Below are 27,930 nucleotides of genomic sequence, written 5' to 3'. Positions count from 1 at the left end.
CTCTTTTTTAAAGATATGTGAAACATTATCTATAATTATTGGGAGCTGTGACCCCCCAGATCCTGAATTTCTTGTAAACAACTTGTTTTCCCCTGATTTGAGTGCCTACAGCTGCTCTGAGCACGAGACCTCGGGAATTCCTGTGGGCAGGGGAATGGTTTCTGGTGCGTTTGGCTGGGGCGTGGCTGTCCCTATATAAGCTGCCCCTGAACACAATAAAGGGGACATTCTTCGGGCATTCCTGTTTCAAGGATGACCCGTGTCTCTGTGTGTCTTTGTGTATTTCAATCTCCAGCCCCTTGCCTGGTTCACGAACTGTATGGTGGCGCATAGAGCGCAGACGGGCGTGGTGCGCCGCAATAATAATTTGTGGTTTTATTTAACGGGAGTTGAATTAAGTAAGACTGCAATCAGTACTGGAATATTGGGTGATTTAACTTTTAAAATGTATAAATTTTGATTTATTTCACAAAACATGCAAGTACTTGAAGGGCTTGTGATAGACAGCTTGTTATAGACAGCTGGAGTATATATGAAATGATATGAATAAAACTGACGTGAAAAACAATTGAAGTGGTTCATAGTGTTCTTTGCTGTCTGGGGTGATTTTGCCCATGCAGAAGAATGCAGTCAACATTCATACAATAAAGTTTCACAGAAAATGTAGGCAAAACCTTAGAATAAATGAGAAATATATGCATATTTGTATAAGACTACTTATATTCCAACTTAACAGGTTTGAAATCTTTAGAGTTCCAAATTTCATTTTCAGAAAATCAGACAAGAAAAATAATATGATATTGTCTCAGCAGCTAGACCTGCACATCAAGGGAAAGGTCATTTAGTATTCCTGGCTGATATTCTTATTCCACAACAAATATATATGATGTTTTACTGTTTTCCTTTTCAATGACCACATCTAATCTCATCTGATAATCAAGGAAAAGTCTCACACACAATAATAACCAGTTCCATGAAAATAAATACCATAACAAGAAGAACAGAAAGACAGCTCCTTCAAGCTAGCCAAAATGATATTTTATCTTACACAAATTTTTTTATTATAAGATTTCAAAGTGATGAGCTAATCCTACCCCCACCCAACAGTGATTTTTTTTTAAGGGGGGAATTTTTGGTATCATAACCTTATAAGTCTTAAGATAGCTTGATATATATGTAAATTTACTGCAATCATTTTCTTTTGATGATTAATTTGTCATTTATCGATGTTTCTGTACCCTTCACTAACAACACTAGTAACTTTTAGATTTTAGTACTGTGTACATAACATGAATGTATACAATTCAGTGTTCTAGGTACATTTTTACCATTACTGAACACATCACCACCACCTATCCCCCGAACCCTTTCATTTTCTCCTTCTGAAACTCTACCCACTAAACAGTAACTCCCTATTCCTTCTGGCCTCCGCCCCCTGGTAACCACCTCTTGGCTTTCTACTTGCTATAACTGGATTACTCTAGGTACCATTGATTTATTTCATTTAGCACCATAGCCTCAAAATTGTATAGTATCATGGCATCATGTAACGGGGGTCAAAATCACAGTCACTTTCAGGCCGGCTATTATCTCACTGTGTGTAGGAACCATGTGGTATTTACATGTTTGTCAGCTGATAAACGCTTGGAATTTCACATATATGGACGATGATCCTTTGCATATGGTTGGAAATATCTCTTGTTGATTGGATTATAAATCCAATCAGAGGGCTATTGCTTACTACCAAGGCGTGTATGCCACTAGTACACCCTTAGGGTTATTGTGCCACACTGGTCTTTGTTGCAGTTCATAGGCGTCATTGCTAGGTAGGACTATTGGTTACATCCTTTTCTTGGAAGTTTGTATAGCACCTTCTGGTACCATGAAAGTTAATCTTCAGGGAGTAGGCTTTCAGGTGATTCCAGTTGAGGGGACTCTGAGCTCTTTGTCTGAAATGCATAGGGTCTTCATGAATAGGAACTTACCCTCATCCTCTGGGGAACAATCAAGAGCAATAGCAATAGGTTGCATGTTTTGGATGACTCATGGACAGCTCTGTCTAAAAACTTAAAGCAGGACTTCTTATGCATGATGTTGGGGTCTTTGTTAGGTTGTCCTTGCCTCTTAGAGGGAGCAGTATGTGTTCTCGTCTGTTGATGCATTCTACTTAAAAAGCTTTCCTTTTGTTTTGGGTTTTTTTTTGTTGTTTTTATTTCAATATTTCTATCTCCTTACTGGATTTCATTATCGAGGTCTTTATCATTTTTTTTACCCTTCTTTGTGTTTCCTTCTGTATCCCAAACATTTTTTCTCCTTGTGCTATTTTCTTGATTTCATTGAGCTGTTTATGTATTCTTTAAACTCCTTGAATTCTTTGACAAAGTTTATGATTGTTCTTTTAGATTCTGGGTCCTGGGGTTCACCTAGGTGATTCTTATTGGCAAATATTTCTATAAAACTGATAGTTTTTAAAGAGAAGATACTGACTTGCTATTTCATATCGTTGATATTTTTAGATCAAAGTTGGGCATAAGACGTCTTTTCTTAGTTCTAAGTCTGATATAGACAGAGCAGGTTAGGGTGGGAGAGAAGATATGTGGGAATGTTGAGAATGGCTTGAATGAAATGAAGTTCAGTGGACAGTGGGGAGGGGGCTGGCTTGTTTCCTGGTCCAAGCTCAAGTGTGCGGGTAGACCTGTTGGGGAAATTGGATATGGCAAGAAGCCTCCTGTAGGCTCTACGATGATTAGGAAGTATCCTGACTCAAGCCTAGAGGTTAGCAGTGATGGTAGGTGATGCCAGACTCGGCTGGGGCATGTAGATGGGACCCAGGCTAGATCTGATGAGTTAGGGAGAAGGCATGGATGAAGAGGTCAGAGGTCCACAACAGATTTGACCTTAAAGGGAGAAGTTGGAAGTCTAGCTTGGTAGGATGGTTAGAAGCAGCACAGAAGGAACCTGTAGGAAGTTGCAGGGAAGTCAGGTCCTGACTGAAGCCTAGAGGTTGCTGAGGTACAGTCCAGGATTGACAGGTTAAGCTTGTACACTGGCTGTGAAACTGGGCTAGACCTGGAGATGGAATGGATGAGGACATCAGGGAGACTCACCAGGCTAGAGCCTGTCTTGGAGGAGAACGTGGGAAGTTTGGCTGTGTGCGGTGCTTGGAAGCAGAACAAAAGAGACCTGTGGGTTGTTGCAAGTGGAGCAATGTGGTGGAAATCTAATGACTGACTGAAGTGCAGGCAGAGATGGCCAGACTAGGCTGAGGCAGTAGAAGTGGGGCTGGGTCTAGCATGTGGAAGAGGTGTGGATCTGGAGACCAGGGTGATTCACTGGCTAGATGCGGGAGGAGATGTGGAAGTCTGGCAGTGTGCAGTGGTTGGAAGGAATGCAGAAGGATCTGAGGGTTGTTTGTCTTTTGTCACCATGTTGCTATCCTGTTCTATTATTTGTTCATCTGCCTCAGAACAGAGAGCAAAGGTGAAAAGAAACTTTCAAGGACCTATCATTTACTCGGTAAGAGGACAGTAATTACTCTTTGGGAACCTAATGTTTTCTCATATAATCCAGCCCCTAAACTAGAACAAACACTTTGCCAAAAGTACCATGATTTATTTTTTTTTCTATATCAGGGAATATCAAGGTGTAAAGTTAACAAAATAAGTCCTCAGTGGCATACACGCACTCCTTCTGCTAACAATCAACCACAGAGCAATGTGTCAGACTTTCTTCTTGTGTTATGTAATCCCAATGCTCATCTCTGTTACAGCTCCAAACATTTGTTCCCACAGTGTTCCAGCACTGAAGAACTATAACCGAATAATCTGTTATTCGGAACTGCCTAGTTCTTATTCCTCATACTCCAAAGTTCTTATTCCTCATACACTCAAGATTCTGAACCCAGAAGAAGTCACTGGGGTAACCCCATGAGCAGTGCTTGGCCTTTTTCCTTGGTTCTTTTTGTTCTGGGGGAAGTCATGTTTAGCTGGAAAATGAGGTGACATGTTCTTGTGGTTAGATTGCTAATCATTGAGTTGGTGGCACTCTCAGGCTTAAATTTCAACTCTGCTACTTCCCAATTTGTGATTTTGGGGAGTTACTTACCTGTTATATACATAAACCTGTCTCTCATCTGTAAAAGGAGAATGTGAACATGTCACGGGGACTTTGATGTAGGGATTTAATATGGTCATGCATGTTACTATTGCTATTATGCCTAGAACTCAAACTGTTCAATAGATCATACTGTTGCTGTAATTATTGAGAATTCATCGTTAGCATTACCCAGATGTGGCATTTTCTCAGAAGCATTCCACCAATATATCTGCTGATGTTGTCACCAATAAATTCACTCAGAAAGAGAGATGGTGAGATCAATAATAAGGGTGTTTATCCAAGTAACTGAAGAAGAAAAGGGGGGAAAACATTCTTGTGCCAAAACCCAGAAATCACTATCACCTCAGGCCTGGAGGAAGAAAGAGCAAAAATGCATCAGATCCAGGAGTGGTTCACATTGCAAGAGGTCATCAACTTTTTCAGTGTTGGATCATGCTATTTCTTTTTAATGGCATGATAGCTTTGCAAAGCTTGGTTTTCTGTTAATTATTTACAGCAAAATCACACCACAAGAAAACAAATAAAAACAGGAAATGAGGGCAGAATTGTGTAATCGGATTTCAGTTTCTGAATGTAATGTGCCATAATATACAAGAATCTCGTTTCCTGCAAATGGCAAGCTCTTTAAATGATCTTATTAAGCAGGTGAGAGCTCTGCAGGGAGACAGGCAGAAGCTACTGCAAAATGACATAAATTAGCACCCAGCTGCACAAAGCTATGCATGTACATTGGAAAGCAGGAGACAGTGCTTCTGAGGAAACAGAAGAAAGCTAGCACAGAGTGTGGGGGCTAGCTGAGGTCTTTGGAATGATCAAACAATGCCTTGCAGCTACACACACACACACACACACACACACACGAGGTACTGGGGCATCCACTGCTTGTCCCTCTTACACACAACATTGAACAAAACCAACTCAGGAAAACACAGGTCAAAAAAAGGACACAGACTAGCCAAATGTATTAAAAGAAAATCTTTAGTTTGTTACCTCAAATGAAAGGTACTCTTTATCGGACTTGATCGCGTGTAAATACAGCCTTGCCGTGCCCTGTTCTTTCTAGTGCTTATTCACATGGGTGCTGTGAAATCAGTCCAGTCATGTCCTGGAATGCCTACCATAAACCTCTTTATCACATTGCATGATGGCAGAACTAATCAATAGAATTCAACTCCTAAATTCAATTCACAGAAAACTCGATGCAATGCATTGCAGACAGAGAGCTCTGGATAACTGTGGCCCTAAACATTGATCTTCAGGGAAATTGAGTTCCTCTGATTTATCACCAAAAAAAAAGCATTTTTAACTGATTCTAATTTCCTCACTCGTAGGGCTTGTTGTTTGAGATTTATGTACATTGGCACACTTTATGAATCAATTAAGTTGCTTTTTATATAAATTCTGTCAAAAATTTAGCATAATAAAATGTTTTAATTCTTTCTACATCTTGTTTGTTCATTTATGGAGCGACTACAATTTGGTAAATATCTCGGATGAAGCCAAGGAAACAGCAGTCTGTAAGATAAACCTTTGCTAATTAGTATTTGTAAGATCTAGTACTTATCCCGTGTGTGTGTCAGGGTAGTGCTAAGCTTTTGCGTCTGTCATTGCACAAGACCAGCTGAGTTAACACCAGTATCTCCTCCAGAACTTGAGATATACGAAGATGATGTAAGTGCTGAAGAAGCAGGAACAGTTAGCCTCAGTGAGGTCAACTCTAGGAAGCAGGCAGACAGCCACTCTCCATAGAGCCTCTGGGACTGCAAGCATTTCCATGAAATAGAAAGAACCTAAGGTCTATCCTCGCAAGAAAGTAGAGATGACTACCATAGACATGACATTTTATCCGTCCTAGACAAGTCTAAAAAGAAAATTGGGTACAAAGTATGGGGATGCTGAAAAATCACCTGCTACAATCTAAGTGTATTGCTTATGTGTGGAAATATACAGAAACCCATTATTTTATGCAGTTAGCATACACTGATAAAAGTAGATTTGCGTGGCTAAAACCTAGTGGTCGGGGCAAAGGAAAAGAGAGCGATAATGCACAGGGTGGCTTGTGACCTGTGGTTATAACACAGGACCTCACTCTAATTCAAAGTCACATGTCCATCCCAGCCGGGTGTGGGGTTTCCTGGGATGTGGTTCCTCGAAGACTAGGTGGGGAAGGATTTGGCACTAACAAACAGAAACAAACACAGAGGCAGTTTGAGTCTGTATGTATTTTGCAGCCCTCAAGCAGGGGTTTTTATACAAGAAAAACAGGTAATACAATTTTAAAAGAAGTGTCCAGTGAAGCAGTCACGAAGAAAAATTATCATAATCACCTGGCACAAGAAAGCACAAAATCAATCAGGCATTATATTTTCTAAACAGTGAATTTAAAGAATCAATTACGAATGAAACAGAAATCATAATCACTAAACAGAACAAAACAGGAAAATCATTTACAGTTAATGGCAAACTTTTAAGAGCAAATTTAAAAAATCTTTAAGGGCTCTTTGTTATGACTCTTAGGTCATGATCAAGTTAATAAATTTCCATGAGTAATCCTTATCTAACATCTAGTTTTTGTCTTATTAAAAATTCTCAAAGTTCAATTTAAAGCTATACTTAAACAATGCTTTCTACACCACAACGTCAGAGCCAACCTCATCAACACACGCACAGCCGTACAAATTCATATACTGTTGAGGATATTCTATCAAAGTATGATTATGTAATTATGTAAATGATTATAAAGCAAAGCATTGTGTTGAATCTTTCAGATTCATGGCCAGTGACCCCATTTCAAGGGGTGGCTTCTTACCCAATTTTCTCACTTAGAATCTCAGCCTAGGCTATCAGGAACATCTCGTAAATATAGAAAAGGAATAGAAGAAGAAAAAGCAGACAAACTGCCATGAGAACTACGGCTCAATATTTCTCTCTGGCTAGAGAGTTCCACAGCCGGTTCCAGGAGACCGCCTCCCTTTGGAGTCTAAATGCCTCAGTCTGTGGAATTTGTCACACAGACTCTCCTGGGCTTGGTGTGGCACTAAACAAGGTATTTGTGCATGTTTGCACTTCCTTGAATATTTTTATAATTTTAATTTAACATTTCAGTCTTTCTAGTGACAAATTGAAAAGTTATCAAAATGGTTTTCTTATAGTTGGGGGGAGGTAGAGCTTGAGAAAGGGCTTGCTGAATACCCAAGCTGGTATGCAACTTGCTCTAAAGCCCAAACTGCCTCACGTGGGCCACCTTCTTGCCTCCACTTTCTGAGAGCTGGGATCCCTGGCTTGCATCTCCAGACTCAGCTGCTCTACTGATGAGGTTACAACCTATACATCCATCATAAGTTTAAAAAAATTTACATTTAACCCCGTCTCACCATTTGCTACACAATACACTTGAATCTCAACAGTTGGTTCATTTTCAAGAAAGGATGCCTGACGCCTTTAATCCCAGCACTCGGGAGGCAGAGGCAGGCGGATCTCTGTGAGTTCGAGGCCAGCCTGGTCTACAAGAGCTAGTTCCAGGACAGGCTCCAAAACCACAGAGAAACCCTGTCTCGAAAAACCAAAAAAAAAAAAAAAAAAAAAAAAGGACGCCTGTTGTGGCTCACTGCTGCCACCAAGTGGCCATGAAAGAGTATTGATCAAAATTAAACATTTGTAGTATCCATTGTTTTCATGCCATCATAAAGTCAAAATGATCTATGTACTCAATTAAGTAACAAGACGGTTTGAGTTACTAGTTCTTTATTAAAATTTCCTTTACTAATTTCACTTCTTGATATACCCCTTGGTTGTGAAAATGTTTTCTTGACTTGGCAGTTTGAGTAAGAAGACTGAAGCAACCCGGCTCTTTGTCTGATAGACACACGCTGCTGTGAGCTCCACACTGGCCCCACACTGTCGCCTTTGCTACTAAGAGCCATACTTCCACTCTCCAGGGTAGTTTCCTCAGAGGTGCTTGCTTCTAGCAGAGACCTATCGCGTCAGCCTTTAAGACATCATGAAGACACAAAATAGTGGTCCAGACACTTTTGCATGAACTAGGAAGAGGAGTTTGCATGCGGAGAACATTCTCAGCATCTTCACAGGCATCTGCAGCTTTTCTGTTACCTCAACTCTGTGCCCGCCTTGAATGGGCAGAAGCAGCCCCTCTGCAGCATTTCCTGTTTTGCTTTCTTACGCTTCACTTTATGTATTACTAAGTCTTTCTCTTTATTCATCAAACAGTTTGCACTTTAAATATTGGCCTGGTGGCAAAGAAAACACATATGAATCATGATAGGCTTCTTTTCAGCAGGATTCGTGAGTCAGCATCCATGAGGAAACAGAAGGGAGAAAACCATGCTAATCCAGCATTCAGAGAGGGCTAGGGCACAGCTCAAAGACAGAGCATCTGTCTAGCATCGTCAGGAACAGGGTTCCATCCTCAGCACCACAAAAACAAAGCAAGAGGAAAGGAAGAAGGGAAAGGGAAGACGGGAGCCTGCATAATGAATTATCATCTTACAGGATTTGAAGCCTCAGAATGTATCTTTGGGGTTATGACAGCAATGGCTTCAAGACATCACAGGCTTATTGCTGTTTCACTTCCGTGAAGCCCATGTCTGAGACCCTTCAGCTGTGATCCGTTGCTGACTCCAGAATGACATTACAGTTCACAACATGGCTTAAGGTTTAGCCATTTAGAGTCGTCTTTAGTAGAAAGACAGGCAGATGGCTATAACCTGTCTTAGAAAATTTTTTTGGAATTTCCCAGTTATTAGCTTACATCCCCAAGGCCAGCTGTCATCTGATCACATCTAACCACCGAAGAGGCTTGCAGAGTACATGCAGACAGGAAATGAAGAAGAGGAAAGGGTACTGCGATACAAAGAGTGCTGGCTGCAGCCTCATCTGGGCCCTCAGAGCAATAACGAGACTAAAGGAAGAAGGAACTGGAATTTGGGGAGTCTGGTGAAGAAAAACACTCAGAAACAAGGTATCCTACTTGCTCTTGCTCTGGGCAAGAGTGAGCACATGGTCTTTGCCGTGGACCATGCCAGAGGGGCAGCGGGTTGCAATTGAAGTCCCCAGTGTTGTCTCACCGGAAGAGAATCCACTGATGGGCCAATCTCATTTATCCAAGGCCACGGGACTACAGGCTTCTTCTGTGTGTGCCCTTACATGTTTGCGGCAGCTCTCTTTCTTCAATATCTAGCATGGTGTCCGTGGATATGGGGGAATCTTCAGTGCCTGTAATATGGTGTGTTTATCTCTAGCAAACATCCCATTCTACTGGGCATTTTAACCTGTAGGTTGTCAAGAAGATGACCCTACCCTTAGTTGTACTGTCTAATTTGATAATAATAATGATAGCTTATACAGAGTTTTGATGAATAAAAAGAAATACAAGGATATGTTTCATAGCCAGGATCCATGAGTCTCACCTAAGGAGTTGAATGGATCGTAGCTCAAGTTAATAAGTAACAGTTGAGACCCAGTAACCCAGCTAGTTTAAATTCTTTTAACCTTAATGTTGGGAGATGTATTTGCAGGTTTCAGAGTGCATCACAGCTGAAACAAAGCTTTGAAAATAGCAAAGTTAGACCATGATGTTTTTGTTAAAAACTCTGAGATAAAAAACCACAGAAGACAACCTAAAGTTTTAGAAAGGCACAGAGTTGGATGTGGAACTCTTTAAGGTCAGAGAACAAGAACAAAGCCGACCAGTTATTACTGGCTGATGGACTCTCCTTGTAAGGTTTGGTTGATGACCAAAGGTGGTGATTAATTCCTTACACCCATTTATGTCCTCAATCTCCTGATATAAAAAACTATTAATGAATGGATATGTACCCTAAAGATTTAAAGTAGAGCTGACTGATTCTTTTTCATATATAAAAGTTTAGGTTTGTGATTTTTTTTTAAAGATTCCTTATAAGATTACCTTTCAAGATAAGTAATAAAGTAATTGGCCCTTCCTTTGTAACTGCAAAATGCAGCCAGCCAGTAAGAGACCTAACAAGAATACCTTGCTTGCCACACGGTTAATCTGTAACAAGTTGCTTGGGTATAAATGTGTGTGGGTTCTTGGGATAATTGTTTTTCACCTGTAACACATAAAATGCTTAATCAAGTGAGGGAGATAAAAACATGTTTTTCCTATAATCATTCACTTGAGAAACAGAATGCAACTGTTTGGACTCCTGCGCTGCCTGCAAGATTCTGTTGGGGCAGAAAAGCTGTAAAACAGCATGAGATAGAGAGAATAGGAAAAGAATAAAGAGAACTAAGAAAAAAGAAGGAACCCATCAAGAAAGTTTATGAGTGCCTCTTTCCCTAACACCCCTCAGATAGAAAAATTTAGCCTCTCCGACTCTGTGGATTCCTCCAAAGCCCTGAGCTGCTGGAAGCTGGCTACCCAGACAGTGGTCTCTCTTACTCAAGCATGTGATGGCTTTGAACTCTGACTTGGGTAAAACTGTAAAGGATCGGTGTCTGGTCCGGGTCTTAATCTGGGATCCAGAGATTTACTGAAGGCCAAGGTCAATTATGAAGAGGCTATGTGGGGATTGGGCACAAACGCGCAAGAATTGCCATCAGCAGAGCCACAGAAAATATTTTAACAGAGGATGCGCATGCCCTGGAAAAGAGATGGTGTCATTATGGGGGAGGAACCCTCAGGAGGCCTGACCTTGATGGACCCTATGCAAAAACCAAGATAGAGGCAGTCAGGGGGTGGACACATAAAGTCCCAGCTGCTTTGAAACCCAAGGCAAGAGAGTCACTCACACTCGTGAGTTTGAGAACAACCTGGGCAACATAGCAAGAACCCCATCTCCAAAAGAGAAAAAAATTGCACACACACAGCCTGACGTAATTCAGAACCCCTTTCTTTGGATGTTCGATTTTTATATAGATGTAAGATAAAATAAGAGTTCTTAGGGCAAGGACATTCTGGTTTGGGTTAAAATAATTTTCTGATTGAAACCCTAAGAGACTTCTAAAATGCAAAAGCAAAAACATGTTTGTAATGGAATAGTTCAATGGTACCCAAGAGAAAAGCGCATTCTTCCTTCGCAACACCCTCTGTGAGCCTGGGAAACTGAGGCACACCCTCCTGACTGCCCTGTGTGCAAACTCTCTCCTCACACATGCACAAACAGATTCAAGCACACATGCTTGCACGTAAGACAGCTGTCTTCTGAAGGCTGCATTTTCTAAGCTAGGACCTGGCCCCTAGGAGCATTTTGAAACACAGAAATTTTTTAGTACATGACCTGGTTTATTGTTAACTGAAGTTTAATCTTTGATAAAAATATATACTCTTACACCTTTTAGTTTATTAAATAAGGTACTTAGTAACTCATTGGACAGTCATCTATGCTAGGAGAAGCTTGCAGATAAACGCTAAGTACAGGTGAGTGTGTCGAACTTGAAAGACACGAACATCTTCACTTCCGAACACGTGAGTGTGGCAGTCGTAACAGATACTTCCACTGACAGTCGCAGAGGGTGAAAATGTCACAAAGTCAGCAAATAATTCAGGGGCTATTAATCATATGAATGTGAAGACAAATATTAAAATACTGAATTTAAGTTCTAAAGCACTGTCTGCCAGCTGGCGGATGTGCAGAATGACCTGTCTGCCCCTCTGCCCACCTTGGGGCTCACCAGAAGTCCACTGCCACAGTTGGTTTTCTTCGTGGGTCAGGAGATTCTGGGCACAGCTGGGCCGAAGCTCTTGAAGGTGCCAAAAGTTCCAATATGTCTGCCCACGTGTGCCCATTATGGCTGCTGCATTAAATATGAATATGCCTATGCCTTCTTGGTGTGATATTCACCAAGATTTTCACCAGATAACCAGGATGATGAATCAGGAATTAGACAGGCAGCAGGAAATATAAAAGCCTTGAGAGAAGGGAAGAATGGCTTGACTCCTAACAGCTATTTGGGGAGGGTTGTCTCCGGGAGACATCATTTCTTTCTCTAAGCACGCCTCTCACCACACAACAGAAAGGCGGCTATCGCTGCACTCAGTACAGACTTCCCCTTCAGGACTTCGCCGTCCTAGCAACATCACTGAGAGCAAACATTTCTGTTCTCCTGCTCCATGGAGATTGTGACCCTTTACCCCGATGTCTGTTTCTCTTACTACTTTGAGAAACTAAAAGCATTGGCAGAAACAGCCATGACAAAAGCATGAAGCACAGCTCATGTCAGCAGGAAATGATGGATGTCAAGCAGCTCGTTGCTAAGCTCCTACCTCCAGTTGATTGACGTCACTAAGAGCCTTGTGTAGACGCTCACCAGCAGCACTGTAATAGAGTATGAACCCTTCCCTTGCCTGATCATAAAGCTTCTAATGTTTGCAGTATTAAAATGTTTTTCAAATATATACCAATGATACAGACTAAATGATGTCTCCCTCATGGGAAATGATCCTTTTACGTTTCTATATGTACATCTGTTTTATACAATCCAGAATAGACTGGGATTAAAGTAGATGAAGAAATGCAGCGAGCTTCTTTTTCTCAAATTAATTCAGCAAAATAAAATGCCACGACCAGAGTTTATTACGTCATTTGAAAATGACTAGTGTGCTCCTGAAAATCTGTTGAGGTCTAACAAGCTGCTGAGATATCTGTATGTGACTTGTTATGCTGTGAGTGACCATGGCTCCACTCCACACTGTTTAGTCGCCGTGCAGGGTCTGTATTTTATAGGTGTATTCACGTATATGTGACTGGAACACACAAGAATTAGATGGTATTACATTCTCCCTGATACCAGGGACAATGCTAGCAAGTGTCAGGAAAGAATAATAACACTTTCTTCAGTTCCTCTTTTATAGGGGACCAAGTTTTTGTTTTCCTTGTATTTTTTTTCTCCTCTCACAAAACAAACAAAAAAGGTTCTTTCTTGATCTTCCAGGGAAGACCAATAATCTGACACTCTGAATCACACACATACAGTATTTCAAACCTAGGTAATCTGAAAAGAAACGAAACGTGACTTAGGCTTACATACTTCAAATAACTGTACCTTAGTCCATCTTTAGACTGTAGAATTATCACAATCTTCAGTTCTGATAATAATTCTGTGGTTTTATTTTTCTGTAAAAAACTTAAAGGGTAAATGACTCGGCATGTTCAGAAATGCTTGAAACTGGTTTTAAAATGTAATTTCTTAAACATCTTATAGCATACGTTTTCTGTACATGTTATGCTTGAGAAAAAATGCCATACAAAATGAGCAATCAGAAACCTTTGTATTTTTTTAAATCGGATAATGAAATAATTTGAAATACTCATTTTAGTTAATATTTGAAAATTAATCTGTGCAAACATTAAAATAGAAATTGTTTGATATTAAATTGTCAAAATATACAGAATACTGGTGAAAAAATTTAAAATTAATTTATGTGTAGCATGGAAGGTTTATAATCCTTATATATATATACATATACAATATATATATTAGTTATTGCATGGTGGAATATGCTGCAAAAATTCTAGTTATTTCTGAGTTGTTACATTCTTGCTTTTTCCAGCTGATCACAGCCAGGCTAAGAATTCATCTTCGTAAACTGGTGCTAGCTGATATGGAGATCATAACTAAATAGAATGTTAATAATGAAGCCATACGCTTCTGTCTGGATTTAAAACAATTTCAAACAATCATTTACTTTATTTTGCTTTACTTCAAAGAACATAAACTTCGGTTACATACACCAGTAGAGTCTGATTTAGGGGTAAGAAATACTCCATTGAATTCACAAGCAATAATGTGGGAAAATGTAAAAGTTTTATACCGTTTCAATCAGTGTCAAATAAAATTTCATTCTGTCTTTCCTGGGGAAAAAACTATTGATCTCCGAACTTTCCCAACCATGGCTAAGAAAAGACCCCATTGCCGAGGGAAAACCTCAGTCTCCCCATGAAACTATTTCGTTAATAAAAACAGAGTCATGCTTTCAGCACCACGGAAATGCTTATGTTGTTAAGCAAAACAAGTCATCTAAAAGCAATAGCTCCAGGATGGAGGTGGAATGGAAGCTACACCTAAAACCACTAGTCCTATAATCAATACATCTCTAACAAGGCATCTCTCCATCACTGATGGCCTGTAGCTGTGTTAAGTCTGCTGCAGCGTCGGGTTTCGCTAATGAGACCCATTTATAACTGTCTCCCCTCCGTTCAATGACTACCTTAGTGGCCAGCAGTCAGACCTACCTTGTCAATTTAGACTCTTTATCAAGACCTAGGGAACTTCTCTAGAAGCCTGATGATGCTATAAGTGTCAATGACCAACACTGTGGATGAGCAATGGTCCATGCAGTGTCAACAGCCCACATCTGTTGACACATACCATATGTCACATAGCCACATGTCAGGGACTGTTTCCAAGCACTTTACATATTTCAATTTTGAAATCCTTAAAACCATTGTAGGTTGTTTTCTGCCCGGGGCAGCATACTTTGTAGAGTTTTCCTGGGATCGTGGTTGCAAAAGCTGGGAAGGCCAAGCGTCTGGCAACAGAATCTACAGTGGGTCTGTGTACTACATCACCCCCAGTAGAATGTCCAAGGGCAAGAGTGTGCATAAAGGAGAGGAAGGAGGCTGTGTGGACCTGACTATCAGGAGCCTGCTCCTGTGAAAGAGCATTCACAGCCCAGCCACCAGAATTTCCACCTCATAGTACATGGTGAGTATATTCCAATCTGAATTTCAAGTCATAACAACAGTCCTACAAAGTTGCTAAGAACCTCTTACGTGTGAAAGCACTAGAGTACAATGAAGAAGAATAAACTATGACCCCAAAGAAGTAATATTCTATCGGACACCAATATCACCATTAAAAAGTATTCGTTTTTATAAAACCAAGACAACTCCTGACTGGAGAGAAAATAATCATGTTTTCAGAAAAAGAAGTCAACAATAAATCTCAGGTGGAGACATTAGGGTATTCTTGATGATAGAATCCCTAGGCAACTGGCAGATATTAAAAATCTATTAGGAAACAAACTTAAACCAGACCTCTCAGAATGCCTCATATACAAAGTTCCAAAATGTATAAGCTCAAACTAAAAAGCAAGATCTCAAAAAATAACTGATGTATGAGTCTGAGCTTGGCAGGACTGGGCCAGGCAATTCATTCTGTGACATTCTACGCACCACAAGATCTGTGTGAGCATCCTTGGCCTGTACAAGAAGATAAACTTCTTCCTCCCCTTCCCCAGCATGGTAGGCCAAGATATTTCCAGGCTGAGTTAAACGTCCTCTCAAGGGTAAAATTAGACCAATTCATAACTGCTGGGTTAGAGCAGTAAGAGTCCACAGCAGAACCAGACTCTTTAGAAAACCTTCAGAGTTCAGTGGGATAGCACTTGGGAGAGGCCGATAAGGACGAAAGAGAAGAGGGGGAGTGAAAGAGAAGGAGGAAGAAAAGGAGGAAGAGAAAGAGCGAGGGAGGACGATGTAGGGCTGAGAGAGAAGTGGAGGAGGAGGAGGAGGAGGAGGAAGGAAAAGGAAGATGAAGGAACCGAGTGTAGCTGTTTTTCAGGTGAGGGGGTTCCCAGCACGGTGACTCCAATAAACCAACGCTGATGTGGAATCTGTAAACTCAGCTATTATATCAAACAGCAGAATAAACTGAAACAGCAATCAAAAAAACTATATCACGTATCTAAAACCTATTCCAAAGTGAAATAAAGGCAGAATATATCAAAGGGAAACAAGCCAGAGAGCTGAGTCACAAGGTCTCCAACTTAGATCTGGCCATTTGGAGATGAAAGTCAATGACAAAAGAGAAAAGGGTGGGGGATCAGACTAATGAAAATGCTTCGTTAATCTAAGAAATTACTAAAGAAAGGAGACTAAGGACTATAAAACAGGGTAGAAACTTTTTAATTAAAGATTCATGGATATAAGGCCCAGTAAATATATCAGTAATTTGTTTCATTAGAAGAATGAAATAAAGCTGGAGAGATGCAAAGACACACAACACCAAGTCTGACAATCTGAGCTCAATCCCCGGAACCAAATGGTGGAAGGAAAACCAACTCCTGTAAATTGTCCTCTGACCTCCACACACATTTCATACATACATGTGCACACACATACACATATATACAAAAATAAATGAGAATAGATCGTCAATTATTTTCTATTTTTATTTTATAAAGTTGCTTATAACACATATAAAGTGCAAAGATATAGAATAATTAAATGTCAAAAATATGAAAAGTAGTAAACATTAACCAACAGAAATTAGGTATACTAGAAACAAACTCCATTTTAAGGGAAGAAATGTCACTTGAGATAGTGATATTCCATAAGGATAAAAATCATCAATTCATCAGGAAGGTATGAAATCCTCAGTGCATATGGATTTCCAACACAATTTCTGGGACTTGAGAGATGACTCCGTGGTTAAGAGTATGTACTGCCCCCTAGTGGAGAGCCTCTTGCAGAGACTCGGTTCCTAGCCCCGACATGGTGGCTCCCAACCATCTAACTCTCCTTCTAGGATCATATGCCCTCTTCTGGCCGTTGTGAACTCGCATGGTGTACATACAAACTTACACAGGCAAACAAGTATACATATAAAATTAATAAATGAATAAATATTAAAAAAAACTCCCAAATATGTTAGGCAAAAAATGGAGGAAAATGAGAAGCAAAAAGTCCACTAACATACAAGAGACATGAACAGCAACTACCAAATACCAAAGTTGAGCTAAATAGTACATACATCAAACACTTTCTTTGGACGTGCTCATGGAATTTGTGCCGGATTACTATGCAAATTTAATATGATTTAAGACTTCAATTACATTCACTGATCAGAGTAATCGGGCTAGAAACCAACTGCAAACAAAATAATCAAATTAATTTAAATGCTTAGAACTAAGCAATGCACTTCTGTTACTTTGGCAGCACTGAAGGAAATATACGATTTTCAGTTGAATGCTTTAAAGGATGACTTGGGGGCTGGGGAGCTCCCTGGTAGAACTCTTGCTTAGCTTTCAAGAGGTTCTCAGGAACAATGATTTTAAATGCGCATGTCAGAAAAAAAGTTGATGTCTGTGGCCCATGTTGTCACCAAAGGCCACACAGATGCCCGGGGTCTAGGCTGAAACCTGTGGCCATGCTGGTGTCCAGGGGCCGTGCCACCATGGGGGCATGATGATCTGAGTGGCAAGTGCTGCCACCAGGGGCCATGGTGTCATCCCGGCCTGGCCTGCTGCCAAGGGCCGTGTCCGGGCCCATGGGCCTACAGCAACTAGGGTCTGAGTTGATGTCAGTGCCTCCTGCTACCACCAAAGGCCGTGGGGATGCCTGAGACCTGATCAGCTACTCGAGACCATGTTGGTGTCTGAGAGCCATGTTGTCAGCAGGGCCATACCGATCTGGGTGGCCTGTGCTACACCAATCATGGTGATGTCCAGGTCAAGCTGTTGCTGAAGGCTACGCCTGGGTCCTTGGTACTTATGCAGCTGGGGTTTGTGTTGACGTCCATGCCCCATGTCACCACCACCTGGCCATAATACACATTTTAAAACTACCAAGTGATTAAAAACTTGAAGAATGAAAAATGCATGACCCAAAAGTCTATAGATTTTGAAACTCACTATATCTGTTAGGAGTGGTTTGCAGCCTACAAGATCTACAATTTGTTACTATGAAGGAATACATTGATTCTAAATATAGAGAACCCTGTTCTGTGTATCAAGACAGAAGCAGAGAAAAAAGGGACAGGAAGGCAGACATTGAAAGGTACAGTGGAAATACATAGACTATCAATCCCAGCTACGAGAGGGGACGTTTCACTACAAAGTCTACAGAACGGGAACCATTTCATGGTAATAAACTTTAAATTTTAGAAAAACAAATTTCTTTATATATATATATATATATATATAATTAGAACTTATCAAGAATAAAACTCAAAATCTTACCAAAACAATTGCACCTGTTACAGAAAAAATAAAATCCACAAAGAACTCCTAGAGCAGACGACCCAACTAGTGATTTCTCCTACTTGTTTAAGGGAGAAATGCCAATAATATAAAAATCCCTCCAAAGTAAAGGCTCACTTTTATCAGTTCTATGAAGCTAAAATAACAGTGATTAAAATCTGATAAAAACAAGCTAAGAATAATTTAAGCCAGATGAACACATGTGACCATCACATTCGACTATGCTCTACACTTTTAAAATATTCGGGACTTGGACAGGCGCTGGGCTCCTGTAGACAGGTGGCACCCTGAGAGGACTGCCTGTGGGCAGGACGAGCTACTCTTCTTGTTCTCCAGCTCCCGGTGTCCGGCTCCCGGCTGTGCTTGTATGAAGATGGCACGGAGGTGACTGATGACTATTTCCCGGGGCTCCCCAACGACGCCGAACTCCTGCTGCTCACTGCTGGCCAGACCTCGCAGGGCTTTGTGAGTGACATCACCCGCTTCCTCAGTGTGTTTAATGAGCCACATGCTGGGGTCATCCGGGCTGCGCGGCAACTGCAGTCAGATGAGCGGGCCCCACTGAGGCAGAAGTTGCTGGTTGACCTCCTGCATGTCAACCAGAACATCACTGCTGAGACCCGGGAGCAGGACCCACTCTGGTTTGAAGGTTTGCAGTCTCGATTCAGGAGTAAATCTGGCTACCTGAGATATAGCTGTGAGAGCAGGATCCGGGGCAACCTGAGAGGTGAGTGCTCACCCCTCTGCGGTGGATGCAGCGGCTCGAGAAGAATTCGAGCGGGTCCTCAGCTCCATGTGCCAGAAGCTCAAATCCCGGAAGTACAATGGCAGCTACTTCGAGGTGCAGAGGCCAGCGGCCGGCTCTGTACTCCGGAAGGCTGGCTCTCCTGCCAGAATAGAGAAGTGCACCGTGGTGCCCACGCTGGCGGAAGCAGTCCAGGATAGGAGGGAGGTGAACTGGGAGTAATTCTACAGCCTGCTCTTCACGGCAGGGAGGTGAACTGGCGATGTGCACCAGCTTCAGGTTCTCGGCCATAAAGAGTAAATTGTAGAAATATTCCCAGTTTATCTTCCTATCCTGAACTGCTTCCGCCAGCGTGGGCACCACGGCGCACTTCTCTATTCTGGCAGGAGAACCAGCCTTCCGGATTTACAGAGCCGGCCGCTGGCCTCTGCAACCTCGAAGTAGCTGCCATTGTACTTCCGGGATTTGAGCTTCTGGCACATGGAGCTGAGGACCCGCTCGAATTCTTCTCGAGCCGCTGATCCACCGCAGAGGTGTGAGCACTCACCTCTCAGGTTGCCCCGGATCCTGCTCTCACAGCTATATCTCAGGTAGCCAGATTTACTCCTGAATCGAGACTGCAAACCTTCAAACCAGAGTGGGTCCTGCTCCCGGGTCTCGGCAGTGATGTTCTGGTTGACATGCAGGAGGTCAGCCAGCAGCTTCTGCCTCAGTGGGGCCCGCTCATCTGACTGCAGTTGCCGCGCAGCCCGGATGACCCCAGCATGTGGCTCATTAAACACACTGAGGAAGCGGGTGATGTCACTCACAAAGCCCTGCCCGAGAACTAAACAGGATGCAAACGCTGAAAAAATGCAACACATACTGAACTAGCATCTAAACGGGATGCAAATGCTGAAAAAAATGCAACACAGATACTGAACTTCCGGTATCTCAGTGTGGACCTCCAATTGCCGCGCACCGCGCCCACGTGTCTGCGTTCGGTGCGCTAGACCCCAGTTCGCAAGCTTTGGACAAGGGGCTGAAGGTTGAAAATACAGACACAGAGACAGACCGAAACACACAGACCCTTTTAACACTGATACAAAAGCCCCAAGAATGTCCCCTTTATTGTGTCCAGGGGCAGCTTATATAGAGATAGCCACGCCCCAGCCAAACCCACCAGAAACCACTCTCCTGCCATCAGGAACTCCTGAAGGTCTCGTGCTCAGAGCAGCTGTAGGCACTCAGATCAAGGGAAAAGTCGCTTACAAGAAATTCAGGATCTGGAGTCTCACTGCTCCCAACATATGCCCCCCCTCTAAATTTTTTATAAAGCAGAAGACCCTCCTGACCACACAGCCTTTTGGTCTCTACTGCACCTAGATTCACTTTGCAGCACTCTATTGAACCTGTACTCAGGAGAGTGACAGCATCTCCTCAGAATACTGGCTTTTAGGGAACACAAGAGAGCAACTTAACCTGTAAGACAGGTAGATTCAAGTATCCCAGAGACTGTTGGTTCCTCATACTATTTCCCACACACCCTCTTCCCCTCAAGTGAACAGAGGTGTGTGACCATTTCAGACTCGGGACTTTTAGGAGTGGCTTTGCCATGACCCCAGGAGCAGTCAGAAACCACTGCTCCTTCAGCAGTCCCCTAAATAACATACCCCAGCTGCCATACCCCCTAGATTTTTTATAAAACAGAAGACCCTCTTGTCTTAGGTCATCTCAGAAGATTAAACCCTTACCCGTCTTGGGGTCCTCTTCTGTAGAAGTGCCTGTCTACAGAGGAGTCTTCATAGTTTGTGCAGTATATGAATGCCCATGGCAACAGGCGTTAAGATTGCCAGCAGTAGGGTCCCCAATCACCACTGGACCCAGCCTCCCCATTTGAGCTATGGTATTCAACCATCCCCTTTGGCTAAACAGTTACAATCTGGAGTGCTAATTGTAACATTTCAAGGGTTATTCAAGTAACCATTGAGTTGTTTCGCCACATAAGAGGCATTAGCAATATTACAGATGTCATACAAATGAAATAATCCATAAGTCCACGCTCTGCCACTGACTCTTCGGTGTGCAGAGCCTGGAACTGCCACTGCCTTCTCTTTGCCCCTCTGCTGCGGTCTCGGGCAGCCCAGTGGGGTCTGTGCCCCAGCTTGTCTCAGCTCCAGCACTTGTTGCGTTTGCTGATACTCTTGGCACTGCTGTGGCATCCGCCAGGCTAGGCACCGACTGCTGAGGCAATGTGCCTTCCACCACAGCCACCTAGCAAAGCTCTGTTCCAGCTGCCTTCTAGCCCCAGCTGCATTCGTTCTGGGTCCAAACTGGTGCATGAGTGGAGCAGAACTCAGGAAAGCAGGCTTGCTGCTCTGGAACCACTGAAGGGGCCCTACTTAATCTTTTAGGGAATTTGGGCATTGTCAATCTGTCTGGCTACTTCCTGCTGAGCGGGAACGCTGCATTCTTCGGGGTATTTACTGCAATTTACTGCCATTTTCCAGTTGCACTCAGACGCGAAGGGGGAGAGGCCAAGGCTCCACCTCCCCACCCAGTTGGAAGGTGGAGGTGCCTCAGGGCGGAGCGGCGGCCCCCCGATTGGGGGGGGGAATCCCGGCTCGGCCAGAGGCCCCGGGCTGGGACAGAGGTCCAGGCCAAGGGGCCTTGAGGCCAACAGGCCTTGTTGCCTTACTGCTGCACTTCTGCGCCCTGAGGCCCGCGCTGGAAGCGGGCCTAGCGTTCTTGCCTCGTCGCTCCTCGAGGCAGGTCCCAGGGCTTGCACACCTCGCAGCCCCTCAGTGCCTGCCGCCTGGAGCCGCTCGGCCTTGGAGCAGCTCACACTCCACTGCAACGTTTCAGGAGGTCTCGGGGATTCAAACCACATGAATATCGAATAAATCCTTAGGATCTCATCTGTGGAGACAAAAACAGAACCTCCTTTCCAAAACAAATTCTTAAGGCCATATTTTAAAGTCAAGATACCTTTCTTAGCAGTTCCTAGAATCAAATGTCTTTTCTCCAGTCCAGAACACAAAAGACAACACGATCGACATATCATACATCTGTACACGTTTATCTTTTTAAGCTATATACATTCAATCTTTTCCCAATACATACGTCCCTCTGGCGGGGGACAACCCTGTTCGTTTACCCCTCTTTCTCTGTTGACTTCCACTTGCTGCCAAACCGAGTGAAGGACGTCAGGATTAACACATACCCCAATCCACCCTTACCTTCTAAGGGTGACCTCTCAGCGTTCCCTAGTTCCCGATATCTCGGTGTGGACCTCCAATTGCCGCGCACCGCGCCCCCGTGTCTGCATTTGGTGCGCTAGACCCCAGTTCGCAAGCTTCGGGCAAGGGACTGGAGGTTGAGAATACAGACGCAGAGACGGACCGACAGAGAGAAAGAGAAAGAGAGAGACAGAGACACGAGTCATCCTTGAATTCCCCAAGAATGCCCCCTTTATTGTGTTCAGGGGCAGCTTATATAGGGATAGCCACACCCCAGCCAAACCCACCAGAAACCACTCTCCTGCCATCAGGAACTCCTGAAGGTCTCGTGCTCAGAGCAGCTGTAGGCACTCAGATCAGGGGAAAATAATTTGCTTACAAGAAATTCAGGATCTGGGGTCTCACTGCTCCCAACACTGAACTAGTATCTAAACGGGATGCAAACGCTGAAAAAATGCAACACAGATACTGAACTAGCATCTAAACGGGATGCAAATGCTGAAGAAATGCATTACAGATACTGAACTAGCATTTAAAATAAAACCATAAAGCCACCCGGAATGTCAAAATAGCCCCAGCACCACAAAGCAGCATGATATCTGGAAGTCAATTTGTGCAATATGGAACATATAAGAGTTCATATCTATTCTGTCATTCTAAATAATAATCAGAGAGATTCCCAGAAGTACGATATTGATTTGAGAATTGACTAGACTTGCAATAAGAACATACTCCTCAATAGAGTCTGTGCATATTCAAGGAAGTTGAGGCAAAAGAAAAACTTTAAAGGCAAAAATGAGAAGAGTTGCACATGATATTTTTAACGAATAATCCTTGGCTGCAAGAATTAGTAATAAGAGTAGAATCAGTCTAAAGTTGAATAATAGTTTCTAGGCATCGTGTGTGTGTGTGTGTGTGTGTGTGTGTACAGTTGCAGTGGTTTTTATGAAAGACTGTAGTTCTGGTAGAGTCCTTTGTGATAGCAGCTACTGTAGCAGACTTCTTTTGGGCTACCAACCAGTTATCAAATCATACACAGACTTATCATTAGTTACGAATGCTCGGCCTTAGCTCAGGCTTGTTTCTTGCTAGCTCTTATAACTTAATTTAACCTGTTTCTCTTTGTCTAAGTTTTGCCTTGGGGTTTTTTACCTTTATTTCATTCTGTGTGTCCTACTCCATATCTGGCTAGCTGGCAGCTGCCTGCCTGGCTGGCCCTAAGCATCTCCCTCTCTTTCTCCCTTGTTTCTCCTCTGCTCCTCCTCCTACTTAATCTCTCTGCCTACCAGCCCTGCCTATTCCTCTGCTGGCCATGCAGCTTTTGATTAGACCAATCACGAGCCTTAGTAAGGGAAGCGACACCAATAAACAAATGCAGCATAAACAAACGTAACACGTCTTTGCCTAGCTAATGTAATATTTCACAATAAACGATCAGTTAATTATGCATAAGAACCTTCCTTTTTAACTTTCTTCTTTTATTAATTTATGGGGGAAGGGCATTATGCTATTTATCCCTGTCTGACATGAAAATCAAATCATTATGTAGACTAGTTTAACCTTAAATTTCTGGTGATTTGATTTTATGTTAGGGTTAGCATAAACCACTTTTAAAATTTTGACTTTTACACTTTTTTCAAATATACTGCTACTAGCTGGCATCATTTCTGAAAATTAAAAAATAATTAAATAAAATCAACAATATGTGCTTTTACAATAGTCATTCAAGATAAGCGAAAAAATGAAATTTTTCATGACACTAAATTTTACAGTAATTATTTGGCTATGACAACAAAAGCACAAAACAAACTAGAAATATTAAATTGGATCTGACTGAATTAAGGAAACCTTTTAAACTTCAAAGCACACTACCAAGCAGGTAAAAGAAGGCCCAGAAGGCGGGGAGGACATTTACAAATCATGTCCAATAAGAGATTAATTTTCAGAATAGATAAAGAATTCTGGGCTACTGAGATTGCTCAGTGAGTAAAGTGTTGGTTATAATTTTAAAAACAGCAGGAGAAAGAGATGCCAGCAGGCTACAGGCTCTCACGTGGAGGATTTATTTGAGGAAGGGAATGGGAAGAGGGAGAGAGGCACAAAGGCCTTCCTGCCTCTTCAGAGGAGTGATGGTAATGAGGGGGAATGGGGGGAGAGCTCGCTTTTTAAAGGGGGCTTAGTGCATGCGCACAGACTATGTAGTGATGTAGTCGCCAATAGGACCGTGCGCTGGTCAGGTATCTGCCCGAATGCTGAAGGCAAATACACGCAGGGGATGCTGTTAGTGGCCACAGCTGAGGACCCTGAGGCAGGCTAGCGTGATGCCTGAAATGCTAGCAACTATATGAGTGTAGGGAGTGGTTTCTGCTAGGCCACCAAGGGCTGGCCAGCATAATGCCTGAATACTGACAGTTCTCCTTTTGTTTATTATAAAAAGGTGATGAGTTTGGGGTGGCAGGTGAGGCGGAATGAGAGCACTGAGCTCTTGACACTGCTTCCTGCTGACCTGTGGGACCTGAGAAAACTGGGATGCTGGACACTTCCTGGGGTAGCTTGTTGCTGCACTGCTGTCCGGGCTCTGTTAAACAGTCCGATGCCTCTTGGGCCTGGCAAGATGCTGGCAGAGCAGAGGATAAAGTTAAGTTTAGGGGAAAATTTTTTAGATCCTGGTAATTGAGGGAGGGGAGTCCCAAGACCAGGGAATCTGACTTGTTAGGGTGGATCCAAGTTGATTCCCTGGACCTTCAAGAATTTTTAGGTTTACAAAAAGAGATAAGTTTTAGACACATTAAAAAGCAACCAAAGGGAATTTGAGATCCTGAGCTTGTGGCTGTGATAATACAGTGGTATGGTATAGCGGGTAGTACTCTCAGAGCTAAATTAACAGCCTAGCAGAATTCTATCGGTCAGTGTTTAAGTTATAGACAGCGAGAAAGAGGAATCTGAAATACGTTTCATTCTTTCATATACATCTCAAATCACTTTCTCCTTATCACCAAGTAAGTTTTCCTATCTTCACATAAACCACTTTAAAGTGCCTTCTAATTCACCAGGAGATACAGGAGGCTGACCACTGAGAGCATTCACTGCAAAGCAAGGGATTGGTAAGAAGTTGCACTGAAATTTGTTGTGTGAGTTTATCTCTTTTCTGAGTCTGGTAATGAAGTAAACTGTGTTTCAACTTAGTATTAGCTCTAGGAGAGTGAGGCCTGTGACCTGAATCTTACAGAGAACTGAGAAGGAAGCTGAAGCCTTGCTTGCTGCGGTGAAACTGACAAAGCTGCCTCTAGCCTAGTCCTCAGACAGCTTCAGAGTTCTAAGATAAATTTCACCTGAGTTAGCTATTAAACTAACAGAGACTTACTTGCTGGCTACCTAGACAGCTACCCCAGGGTTCTTCACAGTCTTTGAGGACAGAGGTCTTGGAGCCACATCAATCTTCAGCTGAAAGGTCTCTGCCTACCGGGGCCCAGAAGGTTCAACAGACTTCTTGCGGACTGGGAGCGTGTGGGAGACCAGTCTACCTTTGTCTAGGCAACTCCAAGCAGTCCGTTCCTCAGCATTCTGGTGTCCACAGGCTGAAGGGGGTCTCTGCAGCAGTTAAGGTTAAAGTCAGTTTTTGCTCAGTGGCTGGCGCTGCCACATTCAAAGCAAGTCCCAGGTGGAGGTTCTTCTTTGCGCATCCATCTTCTTTGGGGGAACCGTGAGCCCCAATTTAAGCGCTGTGCCTTTGTCATGGTGTTTCAACGGTGGAAAAGGGAAAAAAAGAAAAGAAAACAGAGGCAAGGAGACAGATCAGTTGATAAAATGCTTGTCCCAAAAGCACAAGGACCAGAATGTGATTCCTAAGAGCCAACAATGAAAGTTAGGCACGGTGATGTGTGCATGACTGTCATGTTGGGGAGCATGGCGGTAGACAGGTAAGACATACCAACAGAGAAGGAGTGGCGAGTTCACATCTCCATCTACGAGCACGAGGTGGAGAGAGCTAACTGGGACTGGTGTGGGCTTGTGAAACCTCAGAGTCCCCCCACTAACATACCTCCTCCACCAAGTTTACACACCTTCCAATCCTTCCCAAACAGTTCCACCAAATGGGAACCAAGCGTTCAAATACGTGAAGCTATGGGAGCCTCTCTCATTCAAGCTAGCACAGCACCCTCCCACTACTGTAGACTGTGCCTTGTACACGCTAGACAAGTCATCTACCACTGAGTCATATCCTCCATCCTCTGCTAAGTACCTTTCATCCCCATGACATCGTGTCACTGTTGTTCTAGGAACAACAGTGTTAGCCTAAATGAATTAAAGGTAGCGAATCAAGCCTGTATAGCAACATTCACACATAGTATTCAGTCACTGAAAGGCTAAAACAGTCCAAATGTACACCAACAGATGAATAATAAGATATAGGATACACAAACAATGGATATTTAAGCCATAAGACAGGAAAAATTTAACATGCCATAACATGGATGAGACATGAAAACATTTTGATGTTACAGGAAATCACTTACATATCTATATATTTACACATACACACATATATAAACATATATATATATATAATCTTTGTTAGTTTGATATGTGTGTGTATTTTCAATTGGGGGACAGAGCCTAATGTAAACTAGGCTGGCCTCATTTCTTTTTCATCTTGCCTCAACCTCTTAGGTCCTGGGATTACAGGTATACACCCCCACACCTAACTCAGAACTTTCAAAGCACTAAGAATTTCCTAAACAGAAATACCTCTTGCCTGTAATGAGCCAACTCATAGCAGAGGATCCATACCGAGCTCCAGGAAGACAGCTGGTTATGAAAAGGACAGTCATGAGAGTAAGTACTTTTCATCCATCCCGACCTCAGCAGATGGACAGGGTTGTAAGATTTCAATCATGTATGGCCTGTAACTCAGTAACTCCATCATGAAGTCTGGGGGATCCAGATTGGTGTGGACAGGGGTGTACTGGACAGCTAGAACACCGAGAGGACTTGTAGGCTCTGCAGCCCAATTCTCAGTGTACTCTTCCATCTTGATGATTTCCAGCATGGCTTCCTTTATAATGAAATCAGTATAGCCACTTCCTGAGTTCTGTGAGCTGCTCGAGGAAAGTTGTGAAAACCTTTAAGTGAGTTATTGCACAGGCAAAAGGGTACATGGGGGACCACAATTGTGTCTGGCATCTGAAGTAGGGGTAGTATAAAGGGAAGGAGCCATCATATGGTGAGATCTGTATTCACATCTTGATGTTGGTGTCAATTAAATTTGTAGACCAGCAAGCTGTTTTTAAGGTATATTAGGGTTTTTATTGCTATGATAAAACACCGTGACCAAAAGCAGCTTGGGCAAGAAAGTGTTTACTTCATCTTACACCTTGTGTTCTATCACTGAGGGAAATCAGGGCAGGTACTCAAGCTGGCTAGGAACCTGGAGTCAGGAACTGGAGCAGAAGCCTGCTTACTGGCTTGCTCCTGCTTTCTGACACCATTAGGAACCACCCACCCAGAGGGGGCACCACTTCCTGTGGGATGGGCCACCCACATCAATCACTATGAAAATAACACACAGGCTTTCCCAGAGGCCAATTTGGTGGGGGCATTTTCTCAGCTGAGGCACTTCTTCCCCAATGTCTCCAGCCCATGTCAAATGCACATAAAAACTAGGCATGACAGTATGGGGGAAAAACACCAAGTACCAATGCAAAGGGAAATAAGACACGAGGACAACAGGCTGATTCCATTTATTTGGGCTAAGCAGAGTGGACAAATATATTCAAACAAAAAGTAGAAAAGTGCTTGGGACTGAGCATGTGTTCAGGGGTTGGCGGATAGAGCTGATTTTCAGTTGTTGCAGGATCTCTGAGATGACGAGAGTTCTGGAACATTAT

General features: G+C 42.8%; 2 pseudogenes; one reads left to right on the top strand and one right to left on the bottom strand.

Moving 5' to 3' along the window:
* The window catches only part of LOC130888247 (DNA fragmentation factor subunit beta-like), a 31,386-nt pseudogene extending 12,307 nt beyond the window's left edge, over positions 1–19,079 (top strand).
* LOC130888246 (DNA fragmentation factor subunit beta-like) lies at positions 19,080–26,298 on the bottom strand (annotated as a pseudogene).
* Between the last annotated feature and the right edge of the window lie 1,632 nt (positions 26,299–27,930).

The sequence above is a fragment of the Chionomys nivalis genome, chromosome 16, assembly GCF_950005125.1.
Source record: "Chionomys nivalis chromosome 16, mChiNiv1.1, whole genome shotgun sequence".
Lineage (NCBI taxonomy): Eukaryota > Metazoa > Chordata > Mammalia > Rodentia > Cricetidae > Chionomys > Chionomys nivalis.
The sequence above is the reverse complement of the archived record's forward strand: the minus strand, read 5'-3'. Positions and strand labels throughout refer to the sequence as shown.